Raw genomic sequence first — 8,587 nt, forward strand, 5'->3', positions numbered from 1 at the left:
TCGACTCACCATAGTTTCGCCGGATCACCATCAACGAAACAATTAAGGTTCGTTTCGCTGTGTAGACTTTGAAGAGTCAACATCATCCTCGACTTTCTGGATGGAAGACATATTTGTCCTTTTTTTGAACCGTTTGTTTTTTCTTTTTTGAATGAAGGGCATTTTTGTTATTTCCTCAAACCGTCGTTTTATGAAAACAATAGCAAGAAAGGGTACTTAAGCCTTTGCAACCACACCAAGACTCTAATGCTAAGTGATGTCAATATACACGGGAATACGAGCCCCATGTGCTTGTATACGTGGTGCTCATTCAGACACCCCAAACCCAGACGTGGGATTCAGTGAATCATCGGGGGAGAACATACACCACCCTCCCGTCAACATGACTCTAATTGAATGCTTATTGATATCCTTCAGAGAATGTACAGCCAGTATCATTGCGAGAGCAGTTCAGGTCCAAGGGACAGTCCCAACAGTTTTCTGTCAAAGGTTCCTTAGACCTGATCTGTTCTCATTTTGAGAACACTTTGAGAGGCGTAACCAGTCCCTTTGTCCATGATGTTATAGGTCGATCATGTGCTAGCTTCTGCCCATGATGTTTCTTTGTCAGAGTCCCTCTATAAATCTGTCAATTGAAGGCTCACAACGACTCCATCGTGTTGGGCCAAGGTTTACGCGCATCCATTTTTTTTTCTTTAAAGAACCCGTTTAATTACTTATTATTATCATTGCAAGTTAATAAATTTGACAGTTAGATAGTAGTTGGAATGCGTTGATGCCGAGTGGGAGATTCTATAAAGCCTCTTCATTTTCAGTGACTCAAGTGCACCTCAACCAAGTCTAGGCTAATCTAGTTGTCATGATGGAGGTCGCATCCGTGCCATGGTTGGCCCAAATCTTGTCCATGTTGTGGTGGCCAGAGACCTGGTTAGCCATCTTTAGCTGCTACTGCATCCACGACTATCTCAAACAAAGACATGAGCCGCTAGTCAGTTGGCCAGTTGTTGGCATGCTGCCTTCCCTCTTGCTCAACCTACATCGTGTTTACGATTATTTGACAGAACGCTTCATGCTTACCGAGGGCACTTACCAATTCAAGAGCCCTTGGTTTATGAACATGAAGTTTGTGTTCACATGCAACCCCAAAAACATAGAGCATGTGATCAAGACAAACCTCCAGAACTACCCCAAGGGTGAAGAGTTCCAGGAGATGTTCTTTGAGGTGTTTGGAACCAGCATTGGGAGTGCTGATGGAGAGGCATGGAAGGTGCAGAGAAAAATGGCACATTCACACCTTCACTCAAAAGCATTTAGAGACTTCCTGACTAAGGTTTCGAATGACTTGGTCCACACAAGGCTGGTCCCTGTTCTGGGCCAACTTGCGGACCAGGGCACCAGTTTTGACCTGCAGGAGGTGTTCATGAGGTTCACCTTCGACAGCACAAGCATGGCCATCTTAGGGACCGACCCTGGCTGCCTTTCTAACGACTTCCCCACTGTCCAGTTTGCCAAAGCGGTTGATGATGCAATGGAGGCCATTGTGTATCGGCATCTGCTGCCCGGTAATATTACACTCATGCCATCCCTATTCATGTCTCTGATTTCTGCGAGCTGCCAACTTTTAAAACCTTACATGCACAAAAAGCATTCCTACTCTTCAAGACGATGACATCCATTAAACTTCAACGTGTTCCTACCACCTTAAGATACAAGACGATGACATCCCTTGATTTTGTAAAAGGTACGTGTGTTTTGGAAAGAAAATAAGTGAAATACCTTAATAAGTGTTGTGAAAATAAAAAAGACCTGTCATGTACAATTTACATTGAGCATCTCAACTTCCTGGCATCAAAAGTTTACAAAGATTTTTTAAACCTTATAATAGCCTACCATGTGTGGGAATCGAACGCTTCACGGGCTGATAGATCACATCTGTCCTGTCAGAATTTAAAAAAAAAAAGCTGAAAAACAATTTAGCACCTTCTTTGTTAGTTGTGAACAGCTACCAATCTCTCTCTCAAGAGGGTGTTCTCCTCCTAACATACACTGTAGCTACAGTGCGAGTGCGCTCAAGCAGGTGTACGGAATCTCTATAGTGGACACCGTGCACCCAACATGTGTAGAGTAAGTATACAACATCTCCATACACCCGATTGAACGCCACACAGCACTCAGTCGAGACCCCAAACATGCACTTAGCTACAATGCATGTGGTGTGGGTGGGCCGCGCATATAACCTGCCCGGATTCCTCTCTCTCTCTCTCTCTCTCTATATATATATATATATATACAAATGAATATACTCTTTGAAAAAGTTTTTGTATTTATAAGATATATATTTATTACTTATTTGAATAAATTAAATAAAAAGCCATGATTCGCTAAAGTCACTGAGTAGCGTGGTCAATCCACTACCAAGTTCTGAGAATGCCAACCATTATAAATTGTAACGAGAGACAGGAACTAAAATGAAATGTTAAACATTTTATCTTGCGATCACTTCAAGAGTTTAGACTGTTTTTTTTTGGAGAATTTGTATGCGTATCTAAACCAAAGACCCCTTCAGTTAGATTGTGGCGGCTCCTTCGGCGATACAGGCTTGGAATAGAGAAGCAGCTCCACAATGCCAAGGTGGTGATGCGTGGTCATGTAGCTGGAAGAATAGCTCAAATAAAATCATCAAGCATCCGTAGCGCAGATCTATTATCAGGCTATGCAACCCAAGTGGATGACGACGAGTTCCTCAAAGATGTGGGGGTTAACTTTTTAATCGCCGGCCGCGACACTTCGGGAGCTACGTTAACCTGGTTCTTCTGGCTTTTGTCCAAAAACCCAAATGTGGAAGCCAAGCTAGAAGATGAGCTAAAGCAGATTGTTGATGAAAAGAAAACGGATGTCATGTCATTATCAACATCCTCATCATTATTATTGTGCGAGTTTAATGAGGAAGATTTGCAAAAAACGGTGTATCTTCACGCCGCTCTATGTGAAACGCTTAGGCTGTACCCTCCTGTTGCTTTAGAGCGCAAGTGTGTCTTAAAGGAAGACACACTTCCTGATGGGACTGTTGTAAAGCCAGGAATGGTCTTATGGTATCTCATTTACACAGTGGGGAGGACTGAATGGGTGTGGGGGAAAGACTGCAGGGAGTTCAAGCCAGAGAGGTGGATAGATGAAAAGGGGAGGCTGAGGCATGAAAGCAATAGTTTCAGGTTCCTTGCTTTTAATGGAGGACCTAGGAGCTGTGTTGGTAAAGAGATGGCCATTTCCCAGATGAAGCATGCAGCAGCTGCAATCCTCTTGAACTTTATAGTAAAGGTTGAAGAAGGCCAGGACATTGTTCCTAAGCTCTCCGTGGTCATGTCCATAAAGAATGGCTTGAACGTGAGAGTTAGCAAAAGATCGAGTCAGGCAGCATAAGTTAGGGTGCTTTGTTCGGCTGTTCCAAAAAAGTGTGTGTATATATATATATATATATATATATATATATATATATATATATATATATATATATGTGTGTGTGTGTGTGTGTGTGTGTGTGTGTGTGTCTGCTTGTGCAACCTAGATTGCTGCTGTTGGTTTAATTGCATCGACTCTATTGACTTCTCCTTTGCGAACTTTTGTTTGGCCATGTATGATGCTATCGTAAAATTCTTATCACTTCTATGTTTAGCATCTATTTGCTAGCACGTTGGATGTACTCTCTCTCTCTCTCTCTAAGTGTACTCTGTATTGTCTTACATTTCTTTCATTTTTTCTTAGAGGCAAAATTACATGCGACTTTCTTTTTTCAGAAAACAATCGTGCTACCCCCTGAGAATAATGCTATTTCACAAAATAATTATAAGATATCGCAAAATTTCTTGCATACCCACCTACTCATTTTTTGCTGATTTTGAGAGTATTTTTGACGATTTTACTCTTTTGTTAGAAAGTAAAAAGCATTTTTCAGTTAAAAATTTTCTAGGGAAAATGGCAACCTTACTGTTCCAGTGAAACTCAACCTCAAAAGCATGACTGAGATTTGCCTAGGGAACAAAAAAATGAAAGTATTATCCTTTGTCACTCAATTGCAAAACTCATTCAAAGAATAACGAGACTCCGAAACGATAAACAATGCCTGCAAAAGTTACTCTTTTACAATAGAACAACGAAACTAATTGAGTTCCAAAGTTACTCTTTTACAATAGAACAATGAAACTAATTGTGATAGAGTCGCGAAACTCAGTTTAAAATGTATAAACAGAACTAAAACCTAAAAAACTCATTCACAGAATAGTGAAACTCACTTATATGCAAAAAAAAACTTTATGTATAGACAAAACTGAAACCCATGGAACTCGTTTACAAAATAGCAAAACTCAGTTGTGTAAAAACAAAACTACCTGTTTCAGTATCAAAATGTATATATACATACATAACAAACAATTATGAACAACAGTTATGAAAATATACATACATAACAAACACATAATATGATTAATAGTTATTGAAATTATTATATTGATCAACAATTTTTCTTGATAATGAAGTGATGAGTGTTCTGAGTTTTTTCAGGCCATCATCTAAGTGATATTTCACCTCACTGTCACGTAGTTTTCTCAGTTGAGCTTTGACCTTCTTCATCATTGATTTCAATCATTTAAATTTATATCGAAGCTTAAAAATCTTCTGCTATCTTAAATTTGAGAAATATCACATGAATATAACATACTTAATAAACACAAACATATAAACTTATTCTTAAAAAAATATGAAAGTATTTCAAAACTTACAGTGGTGGCATTTATGTCACTAGGGTTGTCATGGAAAACGACTTCAAATAACTATTGTCTATATGCCTTTATGTACCCTAGTTCAAACCCTTGGCCATCTAAGACCTTGCTGAGTTCACCACCAACACTCCAACTCAGAAGTTCAAGCCTGAATATGTTGTAAAAATTGCAGTCATACTTTGTATTTCTTGAAACTTGATGTCTAGTTGTGCACGACGTTGGTGCCAATAGAATCATTCGACACATTCAAATTCTCATATAAGCTGTATAGTCTCCAAACAACCTATTATACACAACATATCATATGATGCATTATAAAGTTTTGACAATTAAGCAAATATATTTCATAAATAACAAGTGCAACTTATATCATCCTCACACAATCGATCCATTACTTGAGCAGTTCTGTATCATTCCTCTTCTAACACTTATTGCTTCTCTTGCATTCTCTTATAGTAGTTTTGTATCATTTCTCTTCCAACCAAAACAATCTTGTACAAAGTATTTCAGTACACATAATTATGTTTAATAATTTAAGAGTTAATATTATAGAAATCAAATCAAATTGTTCATATCATGAGTCTAAGAGTTTAGAGAGTTTAAAAGCGGACATATCCCAACACAGTCAACACGAAAAAAAAGACTTTGTATTGTTGTTGTGCTATCCTTTTTCTAGTCCTGTTTTGTTTTCTATGCATCCTCTGTTGGTAGGAATTGATATTTTCATGTTATATGTTTCAAGACAAAAGTTTAGTCTAGAGTTTAACTAATCTAAGTTGTAGGATCACTAAACACAAATCTGAAGTACTTCATTAAAGTCAAGGTGATCATTACTAAATAGTTATGGGTAAGAGGGAAGAACATGTACCTCATAGTCAAACCTACACCGTATCATTTTTTGTACATATTAATAAGCCAACACATGCACAAGAGAACTCGTATCATCTTGTTACTTACCCATTTGTCTGCTATGAGGTTGCTCCAACCATTATGTGGTTCGACTGTTTCATGTTCAATTTGAATGCCCACTACATGAACTTCAACTGCTTGGTTAATAAAGAATGCACATATGCACGATAAAAATGAACTCAAAAAACAAATTTCTTAACAAATTCAACAAAACACATGATACCAATATGTGCATATCCTTCTCCACATGCGATGGACGCCATAATAAATTATAAAAATAGATCTCCTATTGCTTTGTACACATCACATAGAGAACCTAATGTTGCTCTTTATGCCAACAACATGGAAAAAGGAACTAAAAGTTATAGAATAATGCATTATAAGTATGTAAACACCGCAAATTTTCATCTTCATTCACAAACACCTGCCTTCTGCCACTGAGGCCCACTCTCTGAAGTCTTCAGAGAACCAGTTGGTTGTCATCTGAACCAGAGCTATTTGGGGCCCAAGTTTTACATCAAAATTCAAATATTTCATATCGCAATAAAAATTCAATCTCCATTTTGGCTCAATTTCAATCATTAATTTTTGCTTTTCAAAAGAAATGTTCAAATCTTTATCTCTGACAGGGGTTCGGGACTTCAAATTCCTTATCCAGGGTTTTCCTTTTGCAATCATTTCATAACATTCCATATCATTGCATATCATTTTATGTCATTTCATTGCATTGCATAGCATTTTTGAGATCTAGCACTCTGTCTTTTTCAAAATCTTTCAATCCAGATTCGAGTTTTAAAACCTTATTTCAAAATCAATTTAAAAAACCTGGGTTTTTAGATCAATATTTGCCTTTTGTCAACCCCCAAGATCTTATATTTTAAAATATTTTCTTTAGAAAGCGATCTGGATTCATTTTAAACTAAATTTTTAATTGATCTCAATTCTTAGATGAGACTTATCTAGGTGGTCACTTCTGGATTCCTTCATTTATCAAATTTCTCAAATTTTAGAATCCTAGTCAGTCTTTTTACCTTTTTAAGCTTTTTTTTTAAATCTCATTTATGTTTTAAACTAGAAGTAATCCTACCCCTTGTCCATTCCTTTCATATTGGCCAAAATCTCAGAGTCCCAGTCGAATTAGGACTATTTTCCAGAGCTTTCGTCGGACATATTTCAAAAAATATAAAAAATATATATTAGTTAGTTTTCCTTTTGAAGTTTCTAAAGAAAAATCATTTTTAACCCCTTTGTCTTAAAAGATTTAAAATCGTTTTATGAAAAACAAGTGAGGCCCACAGTAGATGGCGCCACATTTGAAAAAAATTTGGTTAGTTTAGGATTAGTCGATGTCCTAATTAGGTTTGGAGTTTGAAAAATCAAAATTGATTTTAAAACATAATCTTTATTTTCAAACCTTGTTTTTAAAACCTTGAAATTAGAGCTTTTAAAATCAAATGTGGGCCCACAATAGGTAGCGCCACATTTGGATTTATTTTAATTCAATTAGAATTCAATTAGGTTAGTTAGTTAGCCTTTTAGTTAGGTTAGAAATCCACCAAAATGGCCCCCCTAATTAATTCAATTAAGGACATTTCAAACCAACTAAGACTCTCCTTAATTATTGTTTTAAAAAACTATAAATAATATTTTAGTTATTTATAATTCATGGCCATCTCTCTCTCTCTCTCAAATTCATGGCCCTCTCTCCCTCAAGCCTTCCGCCTTCGTCCATTGCTGTAACCCCCAAGGTGAGTCATCTTCGTCTCCTTTTTTTATTTATTTATTTATTTTATATATTTTTGCCATTGCTGCCTCTTTTAGCATGTTCTTTCCTTATTTTTATTTAAAAAAATTGTGTGAGGGCCTCAAGATGATGATCCGCTGATGTTTGATAGTTCCTTATACGTTTTTAATCCATTAATAATATTTATTTTTTGTTTATTATGTTAAACGCCCGAAAAAAATTGAGATTCGACCGTTCAATGAGTCGAATCCCTCTTTTAATGGCTATATCAAATCCCAACCATGTTTTCCCTAATTTTTTTATTTGATTTGATCATATTAATGTATATTTCATGTGTTCAAGCATCAAATCAAAATTTGTTATATTATTTGTAGCTTTTTTTTTATGTTTAGATTAGGTTATTTGTTTTTTAACGATAATCTATAAATCTTGATCTCGGACACGCGGGAACCATGTTATTTTATGTTCAATTTTCTGTCAAAAAAATATGATTTTTTTAGGGTTTATCCATGCATTTGTCAGTGATTTTTAAAAAAAAAAATCAGATTATTTTGGGTTCTGTAACCCTATAAAAAAATCAAAAACCAAACTATGCTTTTTGAACTGTGAAAATGCTATGTGGATTTGAGAACAGCTTGCCGAGGCAATATCTCCCTCATCAAAGATCTGATCAATGATCTGTAAGTTGCAGTGTGTTCGTTATTTTGTCTAGTATTTCTTATGAATTTTTTAATTTTTTATATATCTGTTTGCTATTTTTTTTCTGTCAGAAATCAAAATCAGTTTTACAGAGCTCGTTATGTATTGTCTAAACCTTAGATTGACTTGTATTAATCGTATCTCCCTAACCAAAAATCCGATCGATGATCCATAAAAAAGAGTATCTTTATCTGTGTGTTTACTATCATATGATAAAATTTTATCATTTTTTAACACAGTATAATATATTTCTCTGTATCTAAAACCGGATGTATTTATTTCAACTTGTTACATATAAGCCGAAATCAAGCGTATATTGCTGAAACGATATCTCCCTAACCGGAGATGATTTTTCTGATCTGTAAAAAGAAAATTTTTGATTTATCTGTCTAGTTTCTATCTGTAAATTTTTATGAATTTGTATGGTGCTTTGATCCCTAATTCATGTCTGACACTATGA

General features: G+C 35.9%; 1 pseudogene; it reads left to right on the forward strand.

Moving 5' to 3' along the window:
* Positions 1 to 862: 862 nt before the first annotated feature.
* LOC149816719 (cytochrome P450 86B1 pseudogene) lies at positions 863 to 3,420 on the forward strand (annotated as a pseudogene).
* The last annotated feature ends 5,167 nt before the right edge of the window (positions 3,421 to 8,587 follow it).

Source organism: Nuphar pumila, chromosome 14 (genome assembly GCF_984573655.1).
Source record: "Nuphar pumila chromosome 14, dmNupPumi1.hap1.1, whole genome shotgun sequence".
Taxonomy (NCBI): Eukaryota; Viridiplantae; Streptophyta; class Magnoliopsida; order Nymphaeales; family Nymphaeaceae; genus Nuphar; species Nuphar pumila.